Source organism: Pisolithus orientalis (genome assembly GCF_024613125.1).
Source record: "Pisolithus orientalis strain OTSU chromosome Unknown F5J12scaffold_41, whole genome shotgun sequence".
NCBI lineage: Eukaryota > Fungi > Basidiomycota > Agaricomycetes > Boletales > Pisolithaceae > Pisolithus > Pisolithus orientalis.
The window spans coordinates 262,284-281,544 of NW_026260822.1; positions in this window are offsets into that span (position 1 = coordinate 262,284).

Genomic DNA, 19,261 nt, shown 5'->3' on the forward strand with positions numbered 1-19,261 from the left:
TCCCACTTATTGAACAAGATCGAGAAGCACCCCTCCACCCTTAATCAAATCCACCACTCTACAGGCAGCCACTAGGCTTTAATAGATCGCCTCCCTAGAGTTAGCACTCATGTCTCCCTACATGTAAAGTCACTCATGCACAATCACCCTAATGCTGACAGGTTTCTTTCGAGAAATAAATCCTCTCTCAGCCTTCGTTGTCACTATCTGTAAAAGTGTCTAAACCACAGAAATCGAGACCTCCAGTCCCTCCTCGCCCTAACCCCCTTGGACTTGGTAGGAATCCTCCACTACTCCCCATTCCTTTAGGATGACTCAGTCCTTTGGTTACTGCAACAAATCCCCAGTTATCTTATCTGTCCTGGTTTAGGGATTTGGAAATCGCACTTAGTTTGGAAGAAGAAGACAATAAGAAGTCCAAGACTTCTCATGGATCAGTCCTCAAAGAAGAACAAGAAGCACATAGTCAAGAAGAAATGGCCATGATGATCAGTCACAGAGATTCAGTTCCTGAAATGCCCCTGAGGACCATTTTGGAAGAGGAACTGAGACAGAGGTTGGAAGAACAAAGAGTCACAATGGCAGAGGAGCTCTGCCAGGCTATGCATGCAACTACAAGTGACCCGTTCCCAACAGGTACACCTACTGACTCAACTTTGCAAGAATGGTATCATAGGAACTTTGGAAAGGCCATACCCCCAGAGCTATCTGCTGGTGGTAGCAGTAAGGGAAAAGCCAGAGCTGATGAAGATGATGACTACTTGAGCTGCCCACCCAACAGAGGTTGGGAGTTTAATGTCAGGTGTCCCAGCAAATATGATGGAAGCCACAATGGGCTTCAGACCTGGATTATGCAGGTTGAAGGGTATCTGAACCTTAACAGACATGTCTACAACATGGAATCTCTCAAGATCTCGTTTGCACTCACTTATATGACCAAGGGTGTGGCTGTTTCCTTTGCTGAGAATTATCAAAATGAAAATTGCATGCTTGATGGTACTATTTATTATACCGACACCTTTCAGAGGTTTGTCAAAAGGCTCAAGGCAACTTTCAAATCCAGTGGTCAAACTGCCCTTGCAATCTTACACCTCTTGGACATCCAACAAGGAAAATGGGAACTCAAAGCTTATATTGCCAAGTTCACTGGACTTGTAAACAAGGCTCAGCTTAAGGAAGAATCACATGAAGCAGGGATCTTCTTCAGGAAAGGCTTGAATAAAGAATATTGCAACTGGGTTCTCAATTCTGGATGTGCCCCTTCCACAGTCATCGAGTGGATACAGTGTGTGGGAGAAGCTCAAACTGCAATCACTACAAAGCACATCCTAGAAGGGAAGGAATCTTGGTATGAAAGAATGTTCATTCATTACTGCAGAGGTTCCTGAGATCCTGATGTGATGGATGTCGACAAATGCAGATGGAATGTTAGACATTCCGGATTGGAAATTAAGTGCTTCAATTGTGGAGCTGAAGGTCACATCAAGCATGACTGCAAAATCGAGGTCAAGACTCAACCATCCAATGTCCACATCATAGTAGCTGAAGATGGCACAAAGACCACTTACATCAGAGATCATGAGGCTAATGCAGAGGAGTGAAAGTTGTTGGGTTTTTAAAGGGGACTGATGAATCTCCTGCATCAGTCAGTCCCATTTCAGTGTTGTCTGCTAAATGTACTTCTATAGATGATGAATTGAATATGCAAATTTGTTCTCCTCTTGGATTGGTTGTTCTACCAGACTACAAGGCAGGAATATGGGCCTGTATTGACTCAGGTGCAGAAGTCTCCCTCATCTCAGAGAAGATGGTGCAGAAACTTCAAATCCTGACTTACTGCATGGAAAAGAAGTTCAAGACAATGTCATTTACTGGAAAAGATGAAGAGTGGGTTGGTTACTTGCAAGGTAACCTTGAAGATGGAGATCAAGGAGTGCATTGTTCGAGTCAAGTGTTATGTCAGGCCCCTCATCAGAAAAGAACTTGTCCTTCTCAGGATGCCATTCCTCAAGGAGTTCAAACCAAGAATGAACTGGGAGACCAGCAAAATTACTTGCTGAGATGATGGGTACATGTATCCTGAAGGATCTGAATATTTTGTCAAACAGGTGGTGTCTTTGGACACAGACAGTATGAAGGAATCTTCTGGCCTGTCCCCAGAAGTGGTAAAACAGGAATCAGGTGAAACCCCTGAGGTTAAAATTAACAAAATGACTCTGTCCACAGAACTCAAGGCTGCTCTTCCAGCAAGCAAAGAGGAAGTCAAGCTTACAAAGAATTCGCCAGGGTGTTTGCAGAAGATGATACCCTGCTCCCAGCACATTGGCCAGGATTAGATCATGAAATCTGACTTCATGGAGACTTCAAACCAAAGAAAGCAGCAGTATATCCCATGTCTCCTGATGAACTTAAGGTTTTAGACGAGTTCTTGGATGAGAACCTCAAATGCAAGAAGATTCAACCATCAACCTCGCCACAAGCAGCACCAGTGTTCTTCATAGCAAAGAAGGATGGGAAAAAGTGGCTAATTCAAGACTACTGCTACCTCAATTTGTTCACCATCCCAGATGCACACCCTCTGCCTAATGCACAAGCTTTGTTCAATGAGCTTGTTGAATTGAAATATTACACCAAGTTTGATATTTGATGGGGTTTTACTAACCTTAGGGTGAAGGAAGGTGACGAGTGGAAAGGAGCATTTATCATGCCAAGAGGGCTTTTTGAGCCCATGGTAATGTTCTTCAGACAATGCAACTCACCTCCTTCTTTCCAGAGGTATATGGATAAAACCTTTGAATCTCAATGGGGAAAGCAGGTTGGATACATGGACAATGTTGCTATCCACACCAGGACCAGAGAAGAGCTTTGGGAATGTGTTCGTGAGATCTGCAAGAAAGAAGGGTTGTGCCTCAAAATCAGCAAGTGCTGCTTTGAGGCCAAAGAAGTTGAATTCCTCAGAATGATAATAGGAAAGGGGCATATAGAGACTTTGCCAATGAAGACTGATGCCATTAGTACCTGGGAAGCACCCAACAATCTTACTGGGCTTCGCAGATTCCTGGGATTCTGTAACTTCTATCACAGGTTCATCCCCTCCTTCTCGAGCATTGCCAGACCCCTCTGTGACCTCACCAAGAAGGGGGTGTCCTACCAGTGGACTCCAGAATGTGATGCTGCATTCAAAAAGTTAAAATCTTTGTTATGCTCCTCTCTGGTCCTTGCTATCCCTGACTTCTTGAAGCCCTTTGCCCTCTTTATGGACACTTTGAAGCTCAATACAGGGGCTTTTCTCGCCCAGAAAGGAGCTGACAATGAGTGGCATCTGTGTTCCTACCTCTCTCAGTCCTTGGTCAGTGCCAAACAATGCAACCAAGTCTATGACCTAGAGATGCTTGCCATCATTCATGCACTCAAGGCTTTCTGCCCCTATTTGTTATCCCCTGTTGAACCTACTGTGGTCTTCACTGACCACAAGAACTTGGAGTACTACTGTGAGCCCCAACAGCTCACCCTGTGTCAAGCATGATGGGCTGCAACTATTCAATCCTACCCTATCCAGTTCTCCTGGCAGGCTGGTTGCCTACAGGTACCAGCTAACACTTTGTCCTGGAAGGGGACCCTGGAGGAGCCTGCCCCTGGACCTTTGGCTTTTGGAGGGGGTGGATTCCCAAATTCACCTCATTTCTCCCACTTTTTCCATCACAAAAATGCAAAAACAACTAAAAATCAACCATCTTACTCACATTGGACATCTCCCCACTTGGATTCAGCACTCAAAGAACAACTCAAAGCCTTATTCTTGCCTGCCTGAGGAAAAGTCAAAGGAGAAGAGGCTGCCTGATGCTCACCCTTTGAGGAAAACAGACAAAGGAGCATGAGGAGTTTATGCTATATCCACAGACCTGTATGAACATGTCAAGAACGATATGCCAAAGGATTCAACAGGTCCAGAACCAAAGGACAACATAACTATCACAGAAGATGGAACAAAAAGGTTCGGAATGACCCATCTTTACATCCCTCCTGAAGACTGCCATCACTGTATGTGGTCTTATCATGACCATGAATCTGCTGGACATCCTGGACAAAAGGCAATGTTCATGAAGATGTGGAAGGACGTTTCGTGGGAAGGTATGGGAAAGGATATACAAGCTTACATTGCAGGATGCCCTATGTGTCAGACCACCAAGGTCATGACTCACCTGCCAACACCACCCATTGTCCCACATGACACCCCCAAAAACCATGTTCCCATTCCAACAAGTCTCTATGGATCTCGTTATGGATCTCCCAGTCTTGGGAGAACAAAAATACAACTCTATTCTCATGGTTGTTGATCAGGGCCTTACAAAGGCTGCCTTGTTCATTCCGTGTCACAAAACAATTGACTCTGTTGGCATTGCCCAACTCTTCCATCAGTTCATTTATTCCCATTTCAGCATACCTGAATTGGTGATCTCTGATCAAGGACTGCAGTTTGCTTCTTCATTTATGAAGGAGCTGTACAAGGCTATAGGGGTAACCCCTAAACTTTCAACAGGGTACCACCTGCAAACTAACAGAGAAAGCAAAAGAGTAAATCAAGAAGTGGAGGGGTATCTTTGGTTGTACTGCACCAAAGTGCCAAACTCATGGGCTGTCAAACTCCTGTCAGCTGAGTTTGCTCACAATTCCCATGTCCACTCGGTACATCAAATGATGCCTTTTTTGCTCCTCTTGGGTTATGACCTGTCCCCCTATCCCGAAAAACAACTTACCACAGTCCCCTTGGTTGATGAAAGGCTAGAAAGACTGGCCTCAAACAGAGATGTCGCCATCCTTGCACATAAAAAGGCACAAGATTTGATGCAGACACAATCAAAAGGATCCTATACACCGCCCAAGGTAGGAGACAAGGTCCTCCTGGATACCAGGCACCTCTGCATCAAGAACCAGTGTGACAAGATTGCACCCCAATGTCTCAGACTCTTCGAGGTGACTCAGGTTGTGTCACCAGTTGCCTGCTGATTGGACCTACTGCCCACTTGGAAGGTTCACCCTGTCTTTCATGCCTCTCGGATCTTACCCTTCATCAAAAATGAAACTTATGGGGCTGCACCTGCAGTGCCTTTACCTGAACTCATTGATGATGAAATTGAATGGGAGGTTGAGTTGATCATCAATCACAAGGTCAATGGGCACAGAGGTAAGCACAAATACCTGGTCAAATGGAAAGGTTTCCCACATTTGTCAAATATGTGGGAACCTGAAGAACATATAAAGGACCATGCCTCTGAGGCTCTTGACCAGTACCAACTTGCTCACCACCTTCAAAGTTAAATGGATTCCCCCCACTCCACAAACACCAAAAACAACTATGCCAAACTCCCCCTTGCAGAATCCATTTATGGCCCTGCAGCTGACAGGGATGACCTCTTCATCCCTCCCATCACTGTCTATGCCCCAGCCTCACCCCCAACAACCACTGCTGGCTTTCCTGACTCATACCCCTTGTCCCCTGTCTTGCAGCCTCATGCAACATTGCCCCCTGTCACCTGCCCTCTCCAACCACATCCACATGTGTCCTTCTTGGTTAAGAGGGTCCCTGCCCCCAAGGCCAGAGTCTCCCTTAGTGGGGACAGTAACCAGCAGGGAAAGGGAAAGGGTAAGGCATGAGTTAACAATGACCCCAATGGTAAGTCAGCTGCCACTGGTCCCTCCGATGCTCCCCAACCTACCAACCTATGCACCACCTTCACCACCTACTCTGACAGTGCCCACCATGCCACCCTTGACCTCCTCACCTCAGCAGCCCTTGCCAGGAATGATGAGCTGTGATTACCAGTCTCAGCAAGTGACTACTCAGATGTTGTTAGGGCACTTGACCTCTTCAACAATGGGGACAACATTAATGGGTGCACACCAGAACAAGTTAAGTATTTTGGGATGCTGTCTGAGATCTACAGAGCAACAGATGTAATCAATAAGGTTGTCTTGAAGATCCACACCTGAAAGCTTAGTGGCACTGCCCCCTTGTCCAAAGTAATAATGATCAATATGCAGGAACATGGCTCATTGGAACTTCTTGAGGCTGTGACAGGAGGCACCTATCATCATCTTCTCCATCAGCAGATTGGCAAGTTTCTTGCACCACCCACCTCTTGACTTCTTGATCAGATTCACCTGAAGCAAGAGGAACCATTGGCTTCTTGTGAGGAAAAGAAGGAGATTGTGGATCAAGGAACAGACAACATGTGGAAAGCTGTGGAACTGCAATATGCCAACTCTGGTGGCCTTTTTAAAGAGGTTGCTGCTCGACTCAGGACTGGGACTCACAACTCCACCTGGGAGGTTTTGTTACAGGATGCTACATGGGCTGGACTCCATAAACACTATCACAATGCCATCCATGCCACTGATCCTCTCCCTGCCTCTCCCTTTGTCCCTGTCCCTCTCAATCAACTTTGGTTCTACCTTGAAGGGCATGTTTCCAGTGTCATTACCTGGGACATTGGTCGTGCCACAACAGACATGGCTCCTGCTTTACTCTGGCCCTTGAGGAATTGGCATCTCCATCACCTTCATTGCCCATTGCCTCTTGTACACATTCCCACATCTATACTACTTGCTGACCCCTTTCTGCCCATCCTACCAATGTGCCTGGCCTGTCCTCAAGGGTCTGAGGACCTTAGAGGGGGGGGGGGGGTGATGTTATGCCTGTGTCAGGGGCCTTTCCTTTTTTGACTTCTCATGGTCACATGCATCACATGCCTCATCACATCTCTAATAATCATCGCTGTCCTAGGGGTTTGTATGCTGCGAGGCTCCTTCAGGTCTCTGGTTGTCACGGTATTTCCAATACCTGTCGAGACTGCACCTCCTGGTTGATCCAGTGTTCCACTGCCCTCTCTGATGGACAACTTGTTTCTCTCTTGCTCTGGTGACTCGTTTCTGACTTGTTTATATTGCTTATATGTTGTACTATAGCTCCAGTGTCTGGCTCCTTGCTGTGCATTGATTGCACAGCTGGTATAGCCTTTGTTTCCATGCCTATCCCCATCTCTGACACCATATGACTCCCTTTGACTTGTTTATTTGACTGATTGTTCTGTTGACTGCTGCAGATACATGTTGTGACACATCTCATCATGACTGGTATGGTACTCATACTTAGAGGTATATAAACCCATGTACTTTACCATGTATCCTCAGTTTTTCAGTAGCTTGCAACTCAGCTAAATCCTTTGCTTTTGTCCTTGTTCCCTCTCTGAGTGATTCCTAGTGGCTCACCAGTAGAGCAAACCTCTGTCAGACTTCAGCAATAACTGAGCCATAGGGGTTATGACATGTTCAGCCCATAGACTCCCCTCACATGCTTCATGCCTATTCCATTTGAAGAAGTCACTGTGCTTGGGCATAACAGGTGGTAACAGTAAGGGAAAGACCAGGGCTGAAGAAGATGATGACTACTTGAGCCACCCACCCAACAGAGGTTGGGAGTTTAATGTTGGGTGTCCCAAAGAATATGATGGAAGCCACAATGGCCTCCAAACCTGGGTAATGCAGGTCGAAGGTTACTTGAACCTCAATTGACATGTATACAACACTGAATTGCTCAAGATTTTGTTCGTGCTCATGTATATGACCAAAGGTGCAGCCATCTCCTTTGCTGAGAATTACCAAAATGAAAATAAGTTACTTGATGGAAGCATTTACTATATGGACACCTTCTAACAGTTTGTAGAGAGGCTCAAGGCTACCTTCGAGTCTGGTGACCAGACTGCCCTCACTATCCTATGCCTTTCGGACATATCCCAAGGCAAATGAGAACTTGAGTTGTATATCATGGAATTTACTGGGCTGGTCAATAAAGCCCAGTTAAAGGAAGAGTCATGTGAAGCAGGGACCTTCTTTGGAAAAGGATTGAACAAGGAGTATCATGACTGGATCTTAAAATCCAGATGAGCACCAACTATGGTGGTTGAGTGGATCCAGTGTGCTGGGGAAGCCCATACAGCAATTGCTATGAAGCATATCCTAGAAGGGAAGGAATCTCAGTATGAACACAAGTACATTCATTACTGTGGAGGTCCCCAAGATCCAGATGTGGTGGACATTGACAAATGTAAACAGAACATGTGTCAATCCAGTTTGGAAATTAAGTGCTTCAATTGTGGAGCTGAAGGTCACATCAAGCATGACTGCAAAGTCAAGGTCAAGCAGCAACTTTCTAATGTTCACATTGTGATTGCTGAAGATGGTACCAAGACTGCTTATGTTGGTGATAGGGAAGTGAACAATGAGGAAAAGAAGCTGTTTTGACTCAGGCACCAAGGTCTCCCTAATTTTGGAAAAGATGGTGCAGAAACTCAAAATCCCAATGTACCACATCAATCAAAAGTTCAAAACTACATTGGGCCTCTTGTCAGAAAAGAACATGTCCTCTTGGGGATGCTGTTTCTCAAGGAATTCAAACCATGGATGAATTGGGAAACCAGAAAAATTATGTGCTGGGATGATGGGTATGTATATCCAGAAAAAGGGGACACTAAAGTTTCACAGGTGGTGTCAACAGACATGGACAGTAAGAAGGAATCTTCCAGTCTGTCCCTGGAAGTGGTAAAACAGGTCTTGGGTGTAACCCCCAAGGCACAAATTAACAACACTACTTTGTCCACAGAACTCAAAGCCACTTTGGCTTCAAGGAAGGAAGAGGTAACTCTTCCAGGATGATACAGGGAATTTGCCAAGGTGTTCACAGAAGACAATATCCCACTGCCAAAGCATTGACTGGGGTTAGACCACAAGATCCAGTTGAAGGAAGACTTCAAACCAATGAAAGCAGTGGTATACCCCATGTCTCCCAATGAACTAAAGGTTCTAGATGAATTCCTGGATGAAAACCTAAAGTGTAAAAAGATTCACCCATTGACATCTCCTCAAGTGGCACTGGTGTTCTTTGTAGCAAAGAAGGATGGAAAGAAATGGTTAATCCAGGACTATTGCTATCTGAATTCATTTATGGTCCAGGATGTGCATCTGCTACCAAATGCCCAAGCCTTGTTCAATGAGCTGGTCAAATCAAAATATTATGCCAAGTTTGATATTCAATGGGGGTTCACAAACCTTTGGGTGAAAGAAGGAGATGAATGGAAAGGGGCATTCATCATGCCTAGAGGGTTGTTTGAACCAACAGTAATGTTCTTCAGTCAGTGCAACTCACCCCCTTCTTTCCAAAGGTATATGGACTGTGCCTTCAAATCCCAATATGGAAACAAGTTGGATATATGGATGATGTCATTGTACATGCCAAGACTCTGGAAGAACTTTGACAATGTGTCTGGGAATTCTTGAAGATCTGCAAAAGGGAAGAATTACACCTCAAAATTAGCAAGTGCTGTTTCAAGGCTGAAGAAGTGGAGTTCCTCAGAATGATCATCAGGAAAGGATGCATGGAGACTTTGCTGACAATGACTGATGCCATCTCTACTTGGGAAGCCCCTGAAAATCTTACTGGGCTTTGTAGATTCCTTGGGTTCTGCAACTTCTACTGCAAATTTATCCCTTCCTTCTCAAGTGCCACATGACCCCTTCATGATCTCACAAAGAAAGGAGTGTCCTACCAGTGGACCTCTGAAAGAAACATGGCCTTTGAAAGGCTAAAATCTTTGTTATGCTCCTCTCTGGTCCTCACTATTCCTGACTTCTCAAAGCTGTTTGCCCTCTTCACTGATGCATTGAAGCTTGGAACTGGGGCTGTTTTGGCACAGAAAGGAGCCAACAATGAGTAGCACCTGTGTTTGTATCTTTCTCAGTTGCTGGTTGGAGCAGAACAGCAGTACCAGGTATATGACCTGGAAATGCTCACAGTTATCCAAGCCCTCAAAGCTTTCCACCCCTACCTCCTATCTCCTGTTGAATCTATGGTGGTCTTTACTGACCACAAAAACCTGGAGTACTGCCAGGAGCCTCAACAACTCACTCCATGACAAGCCTGGTGGGCTGCTACTATTCAGTCTTATCCAATTTGTTTCTCCTGGCAAGCTGGGTGCTTGCAAGTTCCCACCAACACCTTGTCCCACAAGGGGACTGCTGAAGAGCCAGCCCCTGTTGCCATGGTTCTCCCTGAAAACCTTTGGCTTTCAGAAGGGGTGGAACCTCAAATTTGCCTCATTTTGCCAATGTTTTCACTTACAAGGTTACAACAACAACCAAAAGTCAACTGTCTGGTTCATGTTGGTTGTCTTCTGGCTCAACTTACATGAAGTCAGTCAAACTTGAAGCCTTATTCTTGCCTGTCTGAGGAAGAGTCAAAAGAGAAAAGGCTGCCTGATGCTCACCCTTTGAGGAAACTGGACAAAGGAGCATGTGGAGTTTACACAATTTCTGTGGAACTGTATGAACACATCAAGAACAATACACCAAAGGATTCTACAGGACCCAAGCCTAAAGACAATACCACCATCACAGACAATGGAACAAAACAGTTCAGAATGACACATCTCTACATTCCCCCAAAAGATTGCCACCACTGTATGCATTTGTATCATGACCATGAGTCAGCTGGACATCCAGGCCAAAAAGCAATGTTTGCAAAGATGTGAAAAGAAGTATGGTGGGAAGGTATGGGAAAAGATATCAAGGCTTATGTTGCAGGCTGTCCTTTGTGCCAAACCACCAAGGTCATGACTCACCCTCTGACACTGCCCATAATGCCTCATGAAACCCCTAAGACAGTGTTTCTGTTCCAGCAAATATCTATGGATCTCATCACAGATCTCCCAGTCTCAGGAGAACAAAAATATGACTCTATTCTCATGGTTGTTGATCAGGGCCTTACTAAGGCCACTCTGTTCATCCCATGTCATAAAACTATAGACTCCATTGGAATTGCCTGGTTGTTCCATCAGTTCATCTATTCCTGTTTTGGAGTTCTGGAGTTGGTAATTTTCAATCAAGGACCACAGTTTGTGTCTTCCTTTACAAAGGAACTCTATAAAGCTATAGGGGTAACCCCTAAACTTTCGACTGGGTATCACCCTCAAACCAATGGAGAAAGCATATGAGTCAACCAGGAAGTGGAAGGCTACCTTTGACTGTACTGTGCCAAAGCTCCTAATTCATGGGCAGCCAAACTCCCATCAGCTGAGTTCACCCACAACTCCCACATCCACTCTGTACATCAAATGACCCCCTTTTTTCTCCTCCTTGGATATGACCTGTCCCCTTACCCAGAAAAATGCCTTACTGCAGTACCCTCAGTGGATGAAAGATTAGAAAGGCTGGCCTCAAATCAAGATGTTGCCATTCTTGCACACAAAAAAGCACAGGACATGATGTGGTCATGCAGCAAAGGATCCTATACCCTGCCCAAAGTTGGAGATCAGGTACTCCTGGAAACTGGGCATCTTAGGATCAAAAACCAGTGTGACAAGATTGTGCCCCAATGTCTCAGGCCTTTCAAAGTGACTCAGGTTGTATCTCTGGTCACTTTCTGATTGGAGCTCCTGCTGACTTGGAAAGTTCACCCTGTCTTCCATGCCTCTCAGATCTTTCCCTACACTGAAAATGACACATATGGTGCTACACCTCCAGCACTGCTACTGGAACTGGTTGATGATGAAATTGAATGGGAGGTTGAGTTGATAATCAATCACAAGATTGATGGGCACAGAGGCAGACAGAAGTACCTGGTCAAGTGGGAAGGTTTCCCCCATTCATCAAATATGTGGGAACCTGAAGAACATATAAAAGATCATGCTTCAGAAGCCCTCAGTCAGTATAAGCTTGCTCAACACCTCCAAAACTAATGGACTCTCCTTGCTCCATCAACACTGAGAACAACTATGCCAACCTCCCCACTGCAGAATCCCTTTATGGCCCCCCAGCAAACTGGCCCAAGTTAATTGTGCCCCCCATCACCATCTATACTCCATCCTCACCCCCAATGACTGCCTCCTGCATTCCTGACTTGTACCCCTCGTCCCCCATCTCACAGCCTTGTGCAACATCACCCCCTCTCACCTGCTCTCTCAGACTGCATCCACACACATCCTTCTTGGTTAAGAGAGTCCCCACCCCCAAGGCCAGAGTCCCCATCAGTGGGGACAGTAACCAGCTGGGAAAGGGAAAGGCTAAGGAAAAGTCTAGCTATGACCCCAATAACTGAGGAACCTTGAGCAGTACCCCTGATGTTGCCAAGCCTACCAACATGCACACCACTTTCAGTACCTACTCCAATGGTGCACATCGCACAGCCCTTGACCTCCTTACCACAGCAGCCCTTGCCAGGGATGACAAGCTGCAACTACCAGTCTCAGCAAGTGACTACCTGGACATTGTTAGGGCACTTGACATCTTCCACAAAGGGGACAACATTGACAGGTGCTCACCAGAACAAGTTAAGTATTTTTGGATGCTGTCTGAAGTCTACAGAGTGACAGACATGATCAATCACACTGTCAGCAAAATATGCCCTTGAAAGCTTAGTGGCACTGCCCCATTGTCAGAGGTCATCATGATCAACATGCTCAAGCAAGGGTCATTGGAGCTTTTAGAAGCTGTTACTGGTGGCACCTATCATCATCTTCTTCATCAACAGGTTGGCAAGTTCCTTGCCCTGCCTGCTTCTTGACTTCTTGATTGCATTTGTCCAACACAAGAGGAACCATCAGTTCCAGAAGACCTGATCAGGAAGCCCAAGCCTTCCAAGCTTGAAAAGGTAGATGCATGGAAAGTGTTGGAGTTGAAATACATGGATGGGGCAGCCTTGTATAAAGAGGTTAGTGAATGGCTGGGAACTGGGACTCATAACTCTGCTTGGGAGGTTCTGCTTCAGGATGCCACTTGGGCTGGGATGCACAAGCACTATCACAATGCCATCCTCTCTGCCAACCCTCTCCCTGTGACTCCCTTTGTCTCCATCCCTCTCAATCAGCTTCAGTTCTACCTCAGAGGCCAGGTCCCTGTCCCATCTGGACACCCCCTTTATGAGCATGCATGTTTCCAGTGTCATTACTTGGGACATTGGTCATGCCACAATGGACATGGCTCCTGTTTTACTCTGGCCCTCAAGGAACCACCATCTCCATTGCCTCTGTTGCCCATCACCACTTGGATGCACTCCCATGTCTATACTACTCATAGACCCCTTTCTGCTTGCCTGTCCAACCTGCCTGCCTTGTCCTCACAGGTCTGAGGACCTTGAGGGGGGGGGGGCATGATGTTATGCCCATGTCAGGGGTCCTTCCTTTTTCAGTTCCTCATGGTCATGTGCATCACATGCCTCATCATGTGTCTAATAGTCATTACCATCCTGGGAGTTTGTATGCTACATGGAGGTCTCAGATCTCCAGATGTCACAGTATTTCCAATACCCACTGGTGCTACACTGATGGAAGATCTGGTGTTCCACCACCCTCTCTGATGGATGACATGCTACATTTCTCATTTATGACTTACCTTTGATTGCTTATATGTTACTTCCTTGTTCTGGTGTCAGGCTCCTTGCTGCATGTTGGTCATGCAGCCAGTATAGCCTTCATTCCCCTGCCTGCCCTCATCATATGACACTGTATGACTCCCTTTGACTTATTTATTTGACTGATTGCTTCATTGATTACTGTGGATATGTGTTGCGATGCATCTGTCACAACTGGTATGGTACTCTTACTTACAAGGTATATAAACTCAAGTACTTTACTTTGTATCCTCAGTTTTTCAATTTCTTGCAACTCAGCTTCATCCCTCCACTTTCATCTCCTGTTTTCTTCTCCATGTGATCCCAAAAGAACTCACCAGAAGAAGTGAACCTCTGCAAGACCTTTGCAGTAACTGAGCCATAGGGGTTACAATAAGTTCAGCCCATAGAATTCCCCTTGTGTGGATTGTGCCTAGTCCATTTGATGAAGTCACTCTGCTCAGGCATAACAATATCTTCAGCACCCACTCAGCAGCAGTTTTCCATGCACACCATTCCATCATGAATTGGAGGTGAAGTGATGCATCAATATACTAGTAGTGTAGATTTGAGATCTGCCCACCCCCCCTCCTGCCCTTTGGAGTTTCTCCCCACAAATCCCCACAGTTAATTTTCATCATTCCTCTGAATTTTATGTAATTACATAAGCATAAAAAAGCGCAGCCACTACTCCCAGAAACATGTCCTCATTTGGCATGTGCCTGATATCCAACATTCCCACACACTGCCCTCATTGTCCCCAGCCTCCCCTTTCTTTCTGGGCTCTGTCCCTTCACTGTAGGCATTATATAAGATAGTTACATGTACTATAAGTCCATTAGACCATAAATGAATGCTTTTCTGCCCATCCTGATGGGCCTAAATAATTGCAACATCTGATTGAGGGAAAACCAGAAAAAGCAATTGCTTTTTTGGTATATTGGTTATATATATCTATTTATTGTATCCCCTTGAAGGGGCCATGTGTCCCTACAACATATCACAAGTTGATAGGCTGGGATGGCATGCTTCAAGTGTAGTGGCACAATTGCCTCCTCCCTGTGTTACACCCTGAAGATATTTCTCTGGGCTTTTTGGCACTGGTAATGTAATCTGACTTGGCATAGTGGTCATAACAAGTGTATTTGCATGTAATTTGATCATCCATGAAGTGTCTGAAAGGCTCAGAAAAACTGGAAAGTATCTTAGGGGCTCAAACAAAAAAAGTGTTTGACATGGGCATTTGAAACAGGAACTAGCTTTGAGGATGGTTCTGTACCTACAACATATCAACAGCTCATTATGTGGTGCAGACACCTTGAGGTGTTGTGCCATGATCCCTTCCTGCTGGTATTTAGGGGTTTCATCATGTTCTAGGCTGTTTACTGCTATTCTGACTATCTAGGCAGCACTGTAATACTGATTGGCAGTCACCACAACATTCCCAAGCTCATCCCTTCAGGGGAGAACACTGGGGAACTGAAACAATAGGGGAATTCACAGCATGTTTTCATGCATCATTTTTGTGCAGTTTTAAATTTTGTTTTGGACAGGCCTGCTGAAAATGATGTGAAAACAGAACTTGGACACTTTCATGGGTGCAAGCACTGACTCAGCCTGTGAGATGTCATTTCCCTCTCATGCCCCACACACATCCATGTGCTTTTAGTAGACTTTTCCTGTATCTATGCCTTGTAGTATGAAGCTGAAGGGCACAGTCAACCCAGCATCACTGGCTGAGGAGGTACTATGCAGGTGTTCATCAGATCAATCAGAGCTTGTGCTCTCAGAACCACTGGAATTGGAGTCAAAATAGGTTGTGGGATCAACATATGAGTGAGATTCAGCAAGTAGAGTAGCCAGATAGACATCAAGAAGGACTTTTGCAGCTTTCTGCCTGTCAGTAGTGTGAGGCATATGGTTTCTGGTGACTTGTTCAAGATAATCAACATGCTTATCTGCACATATTCAAACCTCAGAAACAGCCAAAATGAAGCCAAAATGGGGGATATCAAAGCAAACCACCATTTTCAGCCTTACCCAGTCAACAAAAACAAATCAAAAATGAATGAAAACAACACATGAAAACATGCTGTGAATTCCCCTAATCCTCCAGAGAGTGTGGGAAAAGGTGCAAAAAATTGCAGAGACTTTCAAAACATATCACAAACATGAAATTGCACACCCCACACAATGTATGGTATCCAATGGATTGCAGCACTGAGATTTTGTTCATATGTTAGGACCTCCTTGGACTACATTAGACCCACTTGAGTGTAACACAACTCAGAACTTCAGACTGGGTGTTAGTCTCCTACACCTTGAGTAGTCAAATGTATCCATTGAATGACAGGTCCTAGTGTATCAATTTTCGCATTTTTGGGTTTTAATGAGTGATGAATATAATATGTTACATGTATGTATATCCCATCACCAAGGGAAACTCAGTACTACTATCCATTGGATACCACACATTGTGTGGGGTGTGCAATTTCATGTTTTTGATATGTTTTGAAAGTCTCTGCAATTTTTTGCACCTTTTCCCATGCTCTCTGGAGGATTGTTTCAGTTCCCCAGTGCTCTCCCCTGAAGGGATGAGCTTGGGAATGTTGTGGTGACTGCCAATCAGTATTACAGTGCTGCCTAGATAGTCAGAATAGCAGTAAACAGCCTAGAACATGATGAAACCCCTACATACCAGCAGGAAGGGATCATGGCACAACACCTCAAGGTGTCTGCACCACATAATGAGCTGTTGATATGTTGTAGGTACAGAACCATCCTCAAAGCTAGTTCCTGTTTCAAATGCCCATGTCAAACACTTTTTTTGTTTGAGCCCCTAAGATACTTTCCAGTTTTTCTGAGCCTTTCAGACACTTCATGGATGATCAAATTACATGCAAATACACTTGTTACAACCACTATGCCCTCCACCTCCAATTCATGATGGAATGGTGTGCATGGAAAACTGCTATATGACATCCATGCAAAACAGATAGGTGGATGGCCAGCAATAGCTTGATTCATGCAGCACATAGTCAAGCTGCAGCCTGCTGCATCTGAATCACTGAAATCACCTCCAATTCATGTGGGAATGCTGTCTGCAGAAAGCTGCTGTTGAGGGGGTGCCAGGGATACCACATCTGCTCAATACAGATTGGTGGATGGCTCAACAGTTGGATGAATGGCACATACATCCAGGGTGCACCTTGCAGGATCTTGCTCACTCAAATAAGCTCCAATTCATGCTGGAATGGTGTCCATGGAAAGCTGCTCTTCAGCAGGTGCTGGGGATACTGCATCCACTCAATATAGATGGGTGTATGGCTAGCAATAGTCTGATTAATGGGAGATACATCCCAGGTGCAGCTTGTGAGGTCTGGGTCACTCAAATCAGCTCTGATTCATGCCAGAATGGTGTGCATGGAAAGCCACTGTTGAGGGGGTGCTGGGGATGCTGCATCCACTCAATACAGATGGGCAGAAGGCTGGCAATAGTCTGATTAATGGGACATACATCCTGAGTGCAGCTTGTGAGGTCTTGGTCACTCAAATCAGCTCTGATTCATACCAGAATGGTGTCCATGGAATGCCACTATTGAGTGGGTGCCAAGGATACCTCATCTGCTCAATACAGATGGGCAGAAGGCTGGCAATAGTCTGATTAATGGGACATATGCACATCCCAGGTGCAGCTTGTGAGGTCTGGGTCACTCAAATCAGCTCCAATTCATGCCAGAATGGTGTGCATGGAAAGCCACTGTTGAGGGGGTGCCAGGGATGCCACATCCACTCAATGTGGATGGGTGGATGGCTGGCAATAGTCCGATTCATGCCAAATACATCCCGGGTGCAGCTTGCAAGATCTGGGTCACTCAAATCATCTCTGATTCATGCCAGCATGGTGTCCATTGAAAGCCACTGTTCAGTGGGTGCCAGGGATACCACATCCATTAGTGATGGGCCCATCTTTATGTTTCAACAGGGTACATCTTACTGGGGCTGGGCCCACCCATATGCTGTGACAATATAAATAATACTACTGAAGGGCCCATCTATATGTTGTGATGCTATACATGAGATTACTGACAGGCCTGTCTTTATGTTTTGTCAAAGGTACATCTTACTGTGGATGGGCCTGTCCATATGTTGTGACAATATAAATAATATTACTGAAGGGCCCATCCATATGTTGTGACTCTATTGAATGATACTAGTGACAGGCCCATCTTTATGTTTTGACAGGGTACATCTTACTGGGGCCAGGCCCACCCATATGTTGTGACAATATAAATAATACTACTGAAGGGCCTGTCCATATGTTGTGATGCTATACATGAGATTACTGATGGGCCTGTCTTTATGTTTCATCAGAGGTACATCTTACTGTGGATGGGCCTGTCCATATGTTGCAACAATATAAATAATACTACTGAAGGGCCTGACCTTATGTTGTGACTCTATTAAATGATATAAGTGATGGGCCCATCTTTATGTTTCAACAGTGGTACATCTTACTATTGACAGGCCTGTCCATATGTTGTGACATTATGAAACAACATTACTGACAGGCCCATCTGTATGTTGTGACAGGGGTATGGCTTATTATGAACAGGCCTGTTTATATGTTGTGACACCATAAATGATATTCCCCTCACACCCATCCTTATTATGATAGGCAGGCCTGCCTTGATGTTGCAACAGGGGTGTAACCTACCAGGATGGGCCCATCCATGTCTTACAGCAGCTCAGTATTCTTAATTGGTCATGGGCCCATCCAAATGTTGCTCTCACTTTAGTCCCTCAGGCCTGTCCATGTGTACTGGCTAATCTATTTAGGTGGGCCTGTCTTGGGGTCTATATAAGTGTTGGTGTTTTGGCACACAGGCTGCCCATGTGTTGTGACTATGTGTGACTACACTATGTGATGGGAGGGCCTGTGGTGGGTAAGGATGTTGAAACATTTAGACAGGCCTGTGACCAATTAAGTATACTGAGCTGCTGTAAGACATGGATGGGCCTGTCATGGTAGGTTACACCCCTGTTGCAACATCAAGGTGGGCCCACCTATCATAACATGGAGAGGGTCACAACATAAGGATGGGCCCATCTATGATTAGAATACAATGTTGGCAACATATGGACTGGCCCAGGAGTAATATCATTTATGGTGTTGCAACATCTAGACAGGCCCATTCATAATAAACCATACCCCTGTTGCAACATAAAGACAGGCCTGTCGACAGTAAGATGTACTGCTGTTGAAACATAAAGACAGGCCCATCACCAGTATCATTTAATAGAGTCACAACATAAGGTTGGGCCCATCAGTAGTATTATGCAACATATGGATGGGCCTGTCCACAGTAAGATGTACCTCTGACAAGACATAAAGACAGGCCCTTCAGTAGTATTATTTATATCATCACAACATATGGGCAGGCCCAGCCCCAGTAAGATGTACCCTGTTGAAACATAAAGACAGGCCCATCACTAGTATCATTTAATAGAGTCATAACAAATGGACAGGCCCTTCAGTAATATTATTTATATTGTCACAACATATGGATGGGCCTGTCAGTAATCTCATGTATAGCATCACAATATATGGATGGGCCCCTCAGTAGTATTATTTATATTGTCACAACATATGGGCAGGCCCAGCCCCAGTAAGATGTACCCTGTCAAATCATAAAGACAGGCCCATCACTAATATCATTTAATAGAGTCACAACATATGGACAGGCCCATCCACAGTAAGATGTACCTCTGATGAAACATAAAGACAGTGTAGGAATAGGTAATAGATATTACCTAGAATTA